This window comes from Ailuropoda melanoleuca, chromosome 2 (assembly GCF_002007445.2).
Source record: "Ailuropoda melanoleuca isolate Jingjing chromosome 2, ASM200744v2, whole genome shotgun sequence".
Taxonomy (NCBI): Eukaryota; Metazoa; Chordata; class Mammalia; order Carnivora; family Ursidae; genus Ailuropoda; species Ailuropoda melanoleuca.
The window spans coordinates 9,770,625-9,784,427 of NC_048219.1; the positions used below are offsets into that span (position 1 = coordinate 9,770,625).

Sequence of the window (13,803 nt, forward strand, 5' to 3'; positions counted from 1 at the left end):
GAGCAGAATGGGACAAATGGCAAAGAGGCAGCGCTTGAAGAAACAAGGGGTGATGGGGCGCTTGGGTGGCTCAGTCGTTAAGCGTCTGCCTTCAGCTCGGGGTGTGATCCCAGGGTCCTGGGATTGAGCCCCGCATCAGGCTCCCTGCTCCACTGGGAAACCTGCTTCTTCCTCTCCCACTCCCCATGCTTATGTTCCCTCTCTCGCTGGCTGTCTCTCTCTCTCTGTCAAATAAATAAAATCTTTAAAAACAAAAACAAGGGGTGAGGATTTTTTGAAGAAAGACATCAGTCTTCAGCTTGAAAGTATCTCAGTACTGAGCAGTTTCAACAAAAATAAGCCCTCGAACTGATCGGCGAGATGCTCAAAGCAGATTTTAGCCTTAGCGATAATGCATACATTTTTAATAAGGAGATTGGATTTGTGTGTTTCATATGCAGTCCGGAACTATTTTTAAAAGAACCTAACCAGACTGAAATGTTGAGTTTCTAACTGGGAAGCCAATCAGCAGTTGAAAGGCAGGGGGAGGTCTTCGGTGAGTAGCCACTTGGATCACCCCAGAGAGTATCTGCCCTGGAGATACCAATGCTGGAGGGGAGCCACAGAAAAGTCCACTGTGGAAAGTCTTGAAATAGATGGAGCCATCATTTCTGGCAGCTGCCGCAGCTCCTGCTCACAGTTTGCTGATGATACTGTCAGGTGCTCATGAGCAGTAGCTGATCTCAATCTCATGCCAGTCCTGCCGTTCTGTCCCCCTTACGGATAAAGAATCTAGGGCTTAGAAAGAGGAAGGGGGTGGCTCGAGGATAGGGTCATATGCTAGTGTTCACACTAGCTAACATCTACTGAATGCTCACTACAAAGCAGGCACTAAGAACTTACAGGCATGTATTCTCAGTTAATCCTCGCAAGAAACTCACAAGGCAGTCCTAGTTTGTCCCATTCTACAGATGAAGAAACTGAAGCCCGGATGTGTCAAGACCCAGGTATGTTCAATGAGTCAGTGGTAGAGCTAGGATTTAATTCCATCTAAACCGAGCTTTTGACCTTAATTTCATAATATTTTGCCTCTGGGGTGAGGAGAGAGAAGAGCCGAGGACGTAATCTGTGTTTGAGGATAAGGAGTTCAGGAGGGAGCAGGGCAGGACACTTATTATTAATATTATTTTTTTTAAGTAAGATCCGTGCCCAACGTGGGACTTGAACTCATGACCCTGAGATCAAGAGTCATGTGCTGCACGACTGAGCCAGCCAGGCGCCCCAGGGCAGGACACTTTTGAGTGGGTCTTGAAGGGTGAGTAGGATTTGGCTGGGGGGAGCTGGGAGGAAGGGCGTTCTGGCCGAAGACAAAGCAGGAGCAGGGAGCAGAGCCAGCAGTGGCGCGTGGACAGGTGGGGGTGTCCCATTGAGAGGAGGGTCACTGATGGTCTCTTAAGTGCCTGAGCTTTAATCTCAGAGTGTGAAGAAGTAACCCACCTGCTGTGTCCTCAGTTTCTTTCTCTGTATTACAGAGATGATAGAAGGACCTACCTCGTGGGTCTCTTGGGAGGATTCGACAAGATAATACCCTGAAAACATGTGCACAGTGCCTGGCGTCTCCTAAGTCCGAACACATGTCAGTTCTAATGATTAATCATGACACAAGTAAGTAGAGCTGCCCTTTACGTTTCTGTACGAGGCACGAGACTTTGTTTCAAGTGATGGGAACTCAGGTCGGACAAATGTGTTTTGTTCTGTTTTGTTTCGGAAGACCTCACACCGCCACAGAAAGCGTAAGGGGCTAGCTTGCCTAGTTTCAGGGACGGCTAGCCCCAAAGGCTGTGACACGGCCAAATCTCACCTCTGCCTCTCTCTGCCGGGCCTCTAGTCTCTCAAACTTCACCAGGGCTCATGGTGGCCAGCACCTATGGAAGCTTCCATCTTTACCACCACGCAGGAAATCAGTAATGACTTTTGAGCTCTGGGTTCTCATAATTTTGGAGGTGGTTCTGAGATAACATGGCCACGGAGGAAGGGGCCTCTAAGACTGGGGAGCACCCACTCAAAACACGTGGTATATTCAGAGGAAGGAGGGACAGAACCATATTCCCAGAGGAGTGACGTGTACTTCCGGACAGACCAAATGACAGAGTTTACCCACACTTCATTCACTACACCCTTGGGGCTCCTGGGTGGCTCAGTCAGTTAAGCATCTGCCTTTGGCTCAGGTCATGATTCCGGGGTCCTGGGATCAAGCCCTGCATCGGGCTCCCTGCTCAGTGGACAGTCTGCTTCTCCCACTCCCTCTGCCTGTGGCTCCCTCTGCTTGTGCTCTCTCTCTCTGTCAAATATACAAATAAAATGTTTTTTTTAAAAAAAGCACACCCTTGCACATATTGGTTTTTGCATCGTAACGAATCAATGTCCTTTGTTTAGCAAGTTTTTAACACCATAACCAGACTCTCTATGTGTGCATGCCTTTGGAAAACTTGTTTTTCTCTCTGGAATCTTGTAACATCTTCTCTTTGTCCCTATTGTTCTGAAATTTCCTGCCAATGTAACTTGGCATAGACCAATTTTCATCTACTTTTCTGGGAACTTAGTGGGCCTCACTATGGTAACCAATGTTCTTTGGAGTTCTTGAATTGTTTTCTTGGAGGATTTCCTCCCCTCTGTTTCCTCTGTTCTTTCTGGAACTCCTGAAACTGAGATAGTAGACATCCTAGACTGGCCCTCTAAGTTTCTGATAATTTCTCTGTTATTTTCCATCTCTGTCCTTTTGCTCTACTTTCTGTGACATTCCTGTACCTGGATTTACAGCTCTTCTGTTCTAATCTTCCTGGATGTTATCATAATTTTAATTCCAAGAGCTGTGTTCTATGTGCATAAGACATCATTTGACACAGAAGAAAGGTTTGAGTTTTTTTCAAAAAACATCTCCACATGCAGAATACAGAACAAAGTTCCTTTTATGAGATTGGTTTTCATAGTATCAGGTCCAGCTCAAGAAGGTAGTTTCAACTCCACACAACTAGTAGCTAAAACCAAGATGCCTTTGTGCCATTGCCAAAGCAGTGGCTTTACTGGCTTGCACGGAACTAGTCAACACTGCGTCTTGGACCAAAGGAAACATCACATTTGGAAGCTCTGGAAATGAGAACGGTGTTACTTTAGACTCACACCAAGCCGTTAGTGGGCGCATTGACAATAAAGCTTTCACCATAGACGGACGACCCTATAGATCTTACTAACTGTTGTATTTATGTGGTATTGATTAGAATCCTGAAAGAGAACTGTCTAGAAGAACGTCCAAAGTTCCAAGACAATCTGCTAGGATGAGACATTCAAAGTGGTAACAAATACTTTGAAACACATGAGACAGTTTAGAAGCACTGTGTAAGTCCGGGTACTGACGGTATAGACGCTATAGACAATTACGGATGGTATAGAGGTATCAAGATTCCCTCTGGGAGGGGCGCCTGGCTGGCTCAGGCCACGACGCATGCGACTCTTGATCTCAGGGTTGTGAGTTCGAGCCCCACATTGGGGGTAGAGATTACCTAAGTATATAAAACTTAAAAAAAATTTCCTCTGAGAAACATAAGTCAGGTTGATATTTGTCTTAGACTCTGAGAAAAGCTTTTCTGTGTAAGCATGTAGAAGTTTGCCTATAGATCTGAATCCCATGTTAAATGAAGTTATTGAAGGGGCGCCTGGGTGGCTTAGTCTCTGCCTTTGGCTCAGGTCATGATCCCAGCGTCCTGGGATCGAGTCCCATGTTGGGCTCCCCTGCTCAGCGGGGAGCCTGCTTCTCCCTCTCCCCCTGCTTGTGCTCTCTCTTGCTGTCTCTTTCTCTCTCTCAAATAAATAAATAAAATCTTTTTTAAAAATGAAGTTATTGAAAATGATGAGTCTGGGGCACCTGGCTGACTCAGTCAGTGGAGCATGTGACTTTTGAGCTCAGAGTTGTGAGTTCAAGCCCCATTTTGGGGACAGAGCCTATTTGGAAAAAATATATAAAAATAAATAAAATAAAATAAAATAAAATAAAATAAAATAAAATAAAATAAAGAAAAAAGAATACAATGAATCTAAGTAATCCAAGCCACTACGATCCCTTCTATTTTGGGTCAGAATATCACTTCTGATATTTCATATAAAAGTACATGGGCTTCCAAGACGTTAATTTTATGGCTCAAATAAAGACTTTATGTGAATAATTCTTACTGCTCAGATTTGTTGAAGGTTACTATTGTCCTTATAAAAGGTTTTATTCATTTGACCTCTTTTTGACCAACAATTTCAAAGAGGACACGAAAATAGTTAACTGGTACAAAAAACGTTCAAAAATTCGAAGCAAAATTCAACTTTGGGAAGCAGAGATTGAAGATGGTGTGTCGCTGGTATGAAAAATAGGAGAGGGAGCTGAGGTCTACTCACCCAACACAGCATTTCAGCAAGTCTCCTGTGCCCGGCCCCCCTCTTGCGGAGACCAGAGCTGCCCGGCTCTACTGTCCCCAAGCTGTGCGGTCTGCTTCTCCGCGGTGCCCTCGCTGGTGTAGACTCAGCTCAATCGGCTTTCTTCTTTTCCTCAGAAGGAACACAGACCAAGTGTGTACAGTCTGCCACGCTCCCCTGGGAGGAGACAGTGATTTTTTTCAAACTCTTTTCACTTTTTAATTTTTATTTATTTTTAAAGATTTTATTTATTTATTTGACAGAGAGAGAGACAGCCAGCGAGAGAGGGAACCAAGCAGGGGGAGTGGGAGAGGAAGAAGCAGGCTCACAGCAGAAGAGCCTGATGCGGGGCTCGACCCCAGAACGCCGGGATCATGCCCTGAGCCAAAGACAGATGCCCAAATGCTGTGCCACCCAGGCGCCCCTCTTCTCACTTTTTTAAACCAGAAAACCTGGTCTCAGAGGGAAGCTACTTGGAAGCCTGGTATATTAAAGAGAAAAAGTACAGTTGCTTTGGTTGTGGTCGGAAGGAAGCGCTCTTCACGTGGGATCCCTTCTATTTTGGAGTCCGGCGAATGGGCAGCAATCATCCGATTTCTCTAAGCCAGGCCCTGCGCCGGCTCCTGAGGATGGGGATGTGGACAACGACGTCCCTGACCCTGGGGAATTCAGGGGCCGGTGGTAGAGACGGACACATATATGAAGAATTACAAGGTTTCAGGTCCCTGAAATGAGAAATGCAGGGGCACATCAGGAGGGGATGGTCTTTCAGTTGCTCCGGATGGAAACCCGCTCAAATTAGCTTACACAGAAAGGGCGGGAGCGCAGGTTGTTAAGAATGATCTGAATGCAGGTTATGGGCTCCCAGGCCCAGATCTGTGGCCAGGAGGCCCTGGATCCAGAAACCAGCAAAGCCACCCGTCTGTCTGCAGCGGCCCGCTGGCCGTCACCCGGGGACCTTTCTGGGGGCTCTGCCAGTCCCCCCACGGGAGACAGCCTTAGCTGTTGTTTCCGACACCTCTCTGCAATCTGTGGCAAGTTCTGTTGGCTTTGCCCTCAAAATACGTCCAGAAGCTGACCCTTCCCACCAACTCCACTGCTAGCCCTTAGGTCCAAGCCACGGGCGCCTCAGGCCTGGAACCTTGCCGTGGCCTCCTAAGGGGACCCCAGATGCTACCCCTGGCCATTCAGACCGTGCCACTCCTGCTCTAAACTCCCCAGTGGCTTTTCTCATTCCCAAGGCCCTGCAGACCCAGCCCCTGCGGCTTCTCTGCCTGCGTCTCCCACTCCTGTCCCCTTCCCCATGTTGCTGCTGCCACAGAGCTCAGCCGGCACGCTCCTCCTCAGGGCCTCGGCTCTTACCACTCCCTCTCCCTAGATTCCTCTTTCCCTAGGGGCCACATGACAGCCTCCTCTTCCTTCAGATCTTTTTTTTTTTTTAAGTAGGCTCCACGCCCAGCATAGTGCGCAACATGGGGCTTGAACTCTTGACCCTGAGGTCAAGACCTGAGCTGAGATCAAGAGTGCTTAACCAACTGAGCCACCCAGGCGCCCCATCTTCCTTCAGATCTTTACCATTTCGGTCCCTGCCCTCTCCTGCCCCTACACTTCCTCCCCCACTTCCTAGCTTTTGTTCTTTTTCCTCCTTAGCTCCTACCACCACTCATTATTTTTCTTACTTATGTCCTCATGGTCTCTTCCCTACCAAAATGTACCCTCTAAGAGAGCAGGGATTTTTGCTTTTGTGTTTCATAGATGTATCCTGAGCGCACGGAATAGTGCCTGACATACTGCTGTTGCTTATTTATTTATTTAAATTAATTTATTTTATTTTTAAAGATTTTATTTATTTATTTGACAGAGAGAGAGATAGCCAGCGAGAGAGGGAACACAAGCAGAGGGAGTGGGAGAGGGAGAAGCAGGCTTCCGGCGGAGGAGCCTGATGTGGGGCTCGATCCCAGAACGCCAGGATCACACCCTGAGCCGTAGGCAGACACTTTAACAACTGAGCCACCCAGGCGCCCCTAAATTAATTTAAAGTAATCTCTATGCCCAACATGGGGCTCGAACTCATGACCCTGAGATCAAGAGTCGCACTCTCTTCTGACTGAGCCAGCCAGGTGCCCCGTTCAGTGAATATTTACTGAGTGAATGAAAGTCTGGTCTCTCTTTTCTCTCTGTTGTCTGCCTTCTCCTCCTTCCTCTCCTCCTCCTCCTTCTTGCTTTCCTCAGCATCTGGCGGTAAATTGCTGGAGCTCTGTGATAAATTCCAAATTCTCAGCCCAAGGACTCTGACTGACCTAGTTTAAGGCAGGTTTTCAGCCCAGGACCCATCAGCTCTGGCCTCTGGGATGGAGGATATATGTGCGTACACACATTTGTCCATGGTAGGGGTCAGTTCCCAGACCATCAGAGCTGGACAGATGGCCCCAAATGGCTCTATGAATGTGACGAAGCAAACTAAAATGTATCTAGACAGTGGTAGCGGCCATCTAGATTTTCTTAAACCGGAAACTAAACAAAACAATAAAGTCCTTTGTATTTTTGGTTCCCTTTTACATTTGTGGCAAAAATGCCAGTCAAGTTTCCTGCCACATTCAACTTCCCTTTCTGACTTAAGCTGGCCCGGCTCCCGCAGTCCCTCCTAAGGCTGACCTGGCCAGCGAGGAATGGCCAGGATGGATCCCTGGCCTGAGGGAAACCAGTCTTGTGGTTGTGTTGAGCCAAAGAAGACTCTTTCCCAAGAACTTGAGCAAAGGTACCCAAAGGCCACGGTTGGCTGGTGGTGGACTCCAGGGTGGAAAGGCCCTGGTGTAGAGTCGGGACTGTACTGGCCGAGGGAGGAGAGAGGCCCTTTGGCGAGGCCAACGTGAGGAAGAACAGCAAGTAACCATGGGTGGTAGCCTTTGGCCGCAGAGAGGGGAAGCAAGGAGGCCCCAGAGCACAGCAGAGACAAGAGACAGGGCTGCCCCAGAGAGAGGGAAACTGAGAGAAGCTCCTTAATGGCCTTTCACTTCTTCCTTCCACTCACTCAACAACCGCTGAGCCTCTCGTTCTTGCTTGGAGCTGTGCCAGTCACTAGTGATGCGGGCAAACAAGACAGAAGGGAGTCTTCCCTTGTGGGGCGTGTACTCCAGTCAGGGAGAAAACCATGAAACAGAGTCATAGGGATAATTCATTCACTCATTAGCAGCATAATGACCCATGCGCATTAATGATAAGAGGAATTAATTATTTATAAGGGCTCCAAAGGCAAAATACAGTGCACTATAAAGACCTATGGTGGGAGATGTCACCCAGTCTGGGGCCTCGGGGAAGGCTTTTCTGCTGGGACCTCAAAGCTAAGTAGGCAGTTAGGGTAAGTAGGAGTTAGCTGGGCCAAGAGGAAGGGAGAAGAATATTCGAGAAAGAAGAAGTGGGCTGTGCAAAGGCCCTGAGGCAGTAGAGTATATGGCATGTTCAAGTCAACCAGGGGAGTCCGGCGTGGAGCAATAGTGGGCAGGCAGGGGAGACAAGGCGGCAGTGGTGGGCAGGGCCAAGTCAGGGGCTTGGGTTTTATTCCAAGGGCTGTGGGAAACATTACTTCAAGGGCTCTAAGCAGGGAGCAGCTTCACGTCACAGGCAGTTTAGGGAGGTCACCCTGTAGGCTGGACTAGATGTGCTGACACGGAAAAACATTCAAGACAGATTCTTCAAGAAAAAAGGCACGTTGCCAAATGAAACACGCAGAACTATCCCAGTTATGAGAAAACAAGCAGACAAAACACAAAAGTCTGAGTGAAAACACACAGTCGAAGGTCTGAAAGGACGCGCCTAGAACCAATAGCCTAATTCGCCTTCTCAGGGAGCCATGGACTTGGGATTTGGAAATTAAACACTGCTGTGGGCTCCATTTTATTTGAATTTGACAGGGATAGTAAATGTCTGTATTACTTATTTAACTAAATAATAGACCAAATAAATAAATAAATAAATGTCATTTTAATAAAAGCAAACGAATAGGTTGTTTTTTCCAGAAGCAGAGCCCAAGATGAAGATTCTTGTACAGGTGATATATTGAGTAATGCCCCCCAGGAGAAGCTGGTAAGGGATTGTGGGAAGCAGGACAGGGATGGGGAAGAGAGCAAGCAAAGATGTGGTTTCAGACAAAATCCCAGAGGGGGGTAGCCTCTGCCTGATCCCCGTGGGAACTGGGAATGCTGGGGTCCAAGTACAACCCCTGTGTCATCTTGCCCTGAAGCAATGAAGCCGGGCTTTCCTTTCCATTCTGATCAGTCACTGGCTAAAGCACGCCACGGTGGGGGTGGGAATGGGGCCAGGGCAGGAACTTAAACTCCTGGGCACTTCCAGCTCTCCTGAGGGCAAAGTGCCCCAGTAGCCGAGTGCCGTCTGCACAGTCTGCAGCCGGCTCTCTCCTCCTAGCCGTGGGCGGCACTGGAAGCTGAATCACCAGCATGGAAACCAGGGGAAGTGCACATAGAAATGATACAAGCGGGGCGCCTGGGTGGCTCAGTCGGTTAAGCGTCTGCCCTCGGCCTGGGTCATGATCCTGGGATCATGGGATTAAGCCTGGCATTGGGCTCCCTGCTCAGTGGGGAGACTGTTTCTCCCTCTGCCTCTCCCCTCTCCCGTGTGCTCATGCTCTCTCTCTCAAATAAATTAAATAAATGAAATCTTAAAAAAAAAAGAAAAAGGAAAATAAATTGTAATGGCTAATATGTGTACATGGGTAAATGAAAAACTCAGTTGGTACAAAAGTATGTACTTTGTCCCGAGCCATTTTTGTTTTGCTTCAGAAGAACTATGTTACCAGAGATTCTGTGCACATACAAAAAATAAAAAATACAATTTTATATATTTACATATATGTAATATATTTATATATCTCCTACCCTCTTTGTTTTTTTAAGATTTTATTTATTTGACAGAGAGAGAGAGGGAGAGAGCGCACAAGCAGGGGAGCAGGAGAGGGAGAAGCAGGCTCCCACTGAGCAGGCAGCTGATGTGGGGCTCGATCCCAGGACCCCGGGATCATGACCTGAGCCAAAGGCAGTCGCTTAACCAACTGAGCCCCTCAGGCGCCCTCCTCCTTGTTTTTATAAGGAACCATTCTATGTGGTTTGACTGATACTGATTCTAGCCTACCTATTCCTGATGATAGGGGGTGGGCATGACCATGTCCTGCCCAGCAACGTATCCTATTTGTCTAATCTCAGTGATCGGATCAGAGAAAGAATGGGTATTTTCTCTGGTCTATTAGAGTCCTCCTGAGATATTTTCTCCCAGAGCTTTTGGAGGAAATTGTCTTTTTCCTCCTGAAGTTGCTAAGCTAACACTTGGACTGCTGGAGGACATCATACTTACCCACACAGAGAACCTGTGAAGCAAGAGGAATGGAAGATGTCATTTGAGCTCCTGGATCCAGCCATACCTGAAATCAATAGTGGTATATTTTGAGTTTTCTAGTATGATTTTTCTTCAGTTTATTTGATCTGTTTCTTTTTTTTTTTAATATTTTATTTATTTATCTGTCAGAGAAACAGAGTGTGCATGAATGGGGGGAGGGACAGAGGGAGAAGCAGGCTCCACACTGAGAAAAGAGCCTGATGCGGGACTCAGTCCCAGCACCCTGGGATCATGACCTGAGCTGAAGGAAGGCACTTAACGAACTGAGCCGCCCAGGCATCCCTGATCTCAGTTTCTGCCTCTTTTAAGAGAATCAGTCCTATCATACATCACAGTTCCCAATACTGATACATGTGCTCTTTGAGTCTCTCACATACACGAAGATGGTCTATGTATAACTCAGGGTCAATACTAAGAACTTGCTTGAGAACTTTAAGATGCCTCTCATTTTGCAGAAGTACCATGTAAAAAGGTAAGTGGGATTCTGATCCCTTGAGGGTCCTTTGGAGCACAAGGTCTCACGCCACACCATGGAACTCAAAGGCCTCGGGTTCTCCTTTAGGGTAGAGCAAAAGGAACTGACTGCCAGTCAGAAAGATGATATTAGGCAGGGCTGGGTGGGTGTAGTTTATAATCTGTGTTCAGTAGGGTTAATTTCCCAGGCTTTGGGGTTAGTGACTTTGTCCGAATCCCATCTCTATCACTTAATCTCTATATGGCCCTGGGCAATTCACTCTCCCTCTCTAACCTCCAGTTTTCTCAACTGCAAAATTGGGGTAATAGCAGCAATCCTAAAGATTTGCTTTGAGGATCAATAAAATAACACACATAGCCATGACTCATTTTACTTCTGAACGACAGAATCCCAAATCGGACTACCTTTAGTCATAAAAAAAAAAATTCATTGGCTCCTATAACTGAAAAGTCCAGGAGGAAGATCTTGCAAGCTTCAGGCATAGCTGGATCTAGTGGTTCAAATACTGTCATCAGAGACAACCTATAGGCTCTGCTTTCTTTTGCTCTGACTCCACTGCCAAACAAGCCATGCTAAATCACTCGACTTTTCACCACAGCTACAACCCCAGCCCAAAGTCTGTGGTTTCTAGCTTGATGGCCCCAACAGCCTGCTAACTGGCCTCCCTTCTTCCTATGCCCCTGCTCATTTCCAGCTTCATCTCCACAGAATGATCTTTTAAAAATGTGAATCAAATCTTACGACTCTTTTGCTCAAAACCTTCCAATAGCTTCTCAGGTGAAATCCCAATCCCTGTCTGTGGCCCGCATGGCCCCTCAAGCTCTGGCCTCTGTCTGACCCAGTGAAGGGTCCTCCTCTTTCAAGCCACCGCACTGGTCTTCTTGTTTTTCTTCAGACCGAGGGTGTCCCTCTGCCGGGACCTCACCCCTAGCCCTTGCTGCCTAACTTCATTCATAAAACTCCCTTGATCTCATCTCTCACAGGTCTCCAGCCCCACAATTCCAAGTCCAGGAGAAAGAAGAGAGCCGGCTCACCCACCAGTTTGAACACAAGCCCGGGGCTGGCTTTCATTGGCCCAGATTGCCCCGTGGGCACATCCCTGAACCAATCAGTGTTGCCAAGGCGCTGAGACGCCCCGATTGGTGAAGCTCAAGTCACCTGCTCACCTGGAGCCAATGGAAGTGCGGGCTGAGTGGAGGAAGACCATTCCCCTGAGGAAAACTGAGGTCCTCTTACCTTAAAGGAGAAATAATGCTGGGCAGCAAAAGAACACGTGTATTTTTTGGTTTGCACAGTGCCTGACACATAAGAAGTGATGGACTGCCTGCAAGAACCCCCGGGGGTCTCCTTCATCAACATGCATTCAGTTAACAAAATTCTATTGATATCACTTAATTCCAGGCTTCCCCTAAAGGGACTCTGCTACCCTCTTGAGTCAAAATGGGATAGATAATTAATAGGTTATGATGTCTTGTCTAGAACAGTGCCTGGCATTCATTCAACAATATTTATTGGGCCTTTATTAGCATTGGAGAGGAGCTCAGATCACAGCCGTGAACATGATCCCTCGCCTCCTGAGGCCTGTACATTCTAGTGGAAAAAAGATAGTCAAAAAGAACAATTTGAATGGAGACAAAAGCCACTCCTAAGGCTGATACCTTGTAGGGAGAAAAATCGAGTGACCTCGGCCTCTTCTTTACTGAATAGCCTTTTGTACCTTTAGAATAGTATACTTGCATTAATCATTTTTTTAAAAATGTTGATTTATTATTTTTAAAAGTCATTGCCATAAAAAGATACACTACATCCATTAAATGAGTAAAGTAAAAAGACTGGCAATGCCAAAGGCCCAGGAGGGTGTGGAACAACGGAACTGCTCGTGCACTGATGGCGCGAATGTAAAATGCTACAACCGCGTTAGAGGACTATTTTGCAGTTTCTTACAAGACTAAATCTGCGAGATTAAATCTACGATCCAGCAATTCCACTCCTTTATCCAAGATAAATAAAAACTCAGGTCCACAAAAAAATTTGTATAAGAATATTACACAAATTTGGGGTTAATAACAACCCCAAACTGAAAACAATGCAACTGTCCATCAACAGGAAAAAAAAATGGATAAGCAAGTTATGGTATAGTTACATAATGAAATACCACTCAACAGTTTCAATCAACTTTTAAAAATTACTGATACACACACCAATATGGATGACTCTCAAAGAAGGAGAAGCAGCAGCAGGAGGAGAAGGAAGAGAGGAGAAAAGATATGGATGCATCTCAAGATTATGCTGAATGAAAGAAGCCAGACTCAAAACAAACAAACAAACCCAAAAACATACTCTAGGGGCGCCTGGGTGATTCAGTTAGCTAGGCTCTTACTCGATCTCAGCTCAGATTTCCATCTCAGGGTCCTGAGTTCAAGCCCTGCTTTTGGAGATCCAGGCTGGGCAGAGGCTACTTTAAAAGAAAAAACACAACATATTGTATGCTTTAATTTCTATTGTTCTAGAACAGGAAAAATCACCAAGGGTGAGAGAAGTGGGTACAGTGGTTGCCTGGGTGGGGTGTGGGATTCACTGAGAAGGAACTCCAAGAGAACTTTCTGTGGGGCAGGAAATGTTCTGTCTTGATAGAGATGTGGGTTATAGGGGTGTTTTCATTTCTCAGAACTCGTGGAACTGCATGTGTAAGTTCTGTCTGTACATTTCATCAAAAGTAAACTATAACTCATTAAAAAAAAGTGTTTGAATAGGGGAAATTACCGTATGCTAGGGAAATGTGCGACAGAATAACTCCATGCGGGTGTGGGTGTACCCTAGAGATCAGGGAGGGTCCCCATTAAGAAAGTGAGAGTTCAAAGGCCCTAGAGGGATGACAAATTGTCCCTGCGAAGTAGGATGAGGGAGGGGCGCACTCAACACAGAAATGTTAGCTTTTTACCAGTGGAGACCTTCCAAAACCAAGTATCTAACGTTCACTTTGTGCCTGCAGTTCTATATTAGTGTTTTCGCATTTAATCTCACAGGGACCCTTCCATATCAGCATTTTGGCTCCCACTTTACAAGTGAGGAAACAGAGGTTCAGGGAGGTCGAAGGACTTACGGAAGACCCACAACTAGGACGTGGCGGGAGCCAGGTTTCAGGGCTGCTTACTTGGTGTCAGTTTCCCGAAACATAACCTGAAACAGTAACCGCAGACTCTCCAGGTTGGGAGGGCTGGAGCAAAGGAATGTCCTAGGGAACAAAAGAAGGGCTGGGCCGGCGCGCTCGCACCTCCCACCTCCCCGGGTGCCAGCCTCCGGGTCTCCAGGGAGAGTGGGGTGGGGGCGGGGGCGCCAAGGGCTGGCTCCACTCCGCTGAGTCAGCGGCTCCGGGGACCCGGGCGGGAGGCTCTGGAACAAAGAGAGTCCGCGTAAGGCTGGGGGCGGGGGGTAAGCGGGCTGCGGAGAAGGGGGAGTGGGGGCGGGGCCCGAGCCGGGAGAGT

The 13,803-nt window shown here is 47.2% G+C and overlaps 1 long non-coding RNA gene across 2 annotated transcripts; it reads right to left on the reverse strand.

Moving 5' to 3' along the window:
• Positions 1 to 4,777: 4,777 nt before the first annotated feature.
• On the reverse strand, positions 4,778 to 13,702 carry LOC117796286. 2 transcript variants are annotated; one of them, XR_004620664.1, is made up of 3 exons: positions 13,473 to 13,702; positions 9,802 to 9,868; positions 4,778 to 5,162 (listed from the first exon to the last, which is right to left on the reverse strand). It is a non-coding gene; the product is annotated as an uncharacterized LOC117796286 (long non-coding RNA). The 2 variants fall into 2 exon arrangements; XR_004620665.1 differs by having other exon boundaries at positions 13,422 to 13,702.
• Between the last annotated feature and the right edge of the window lie 101 nt (positions 13,703 to 13,803).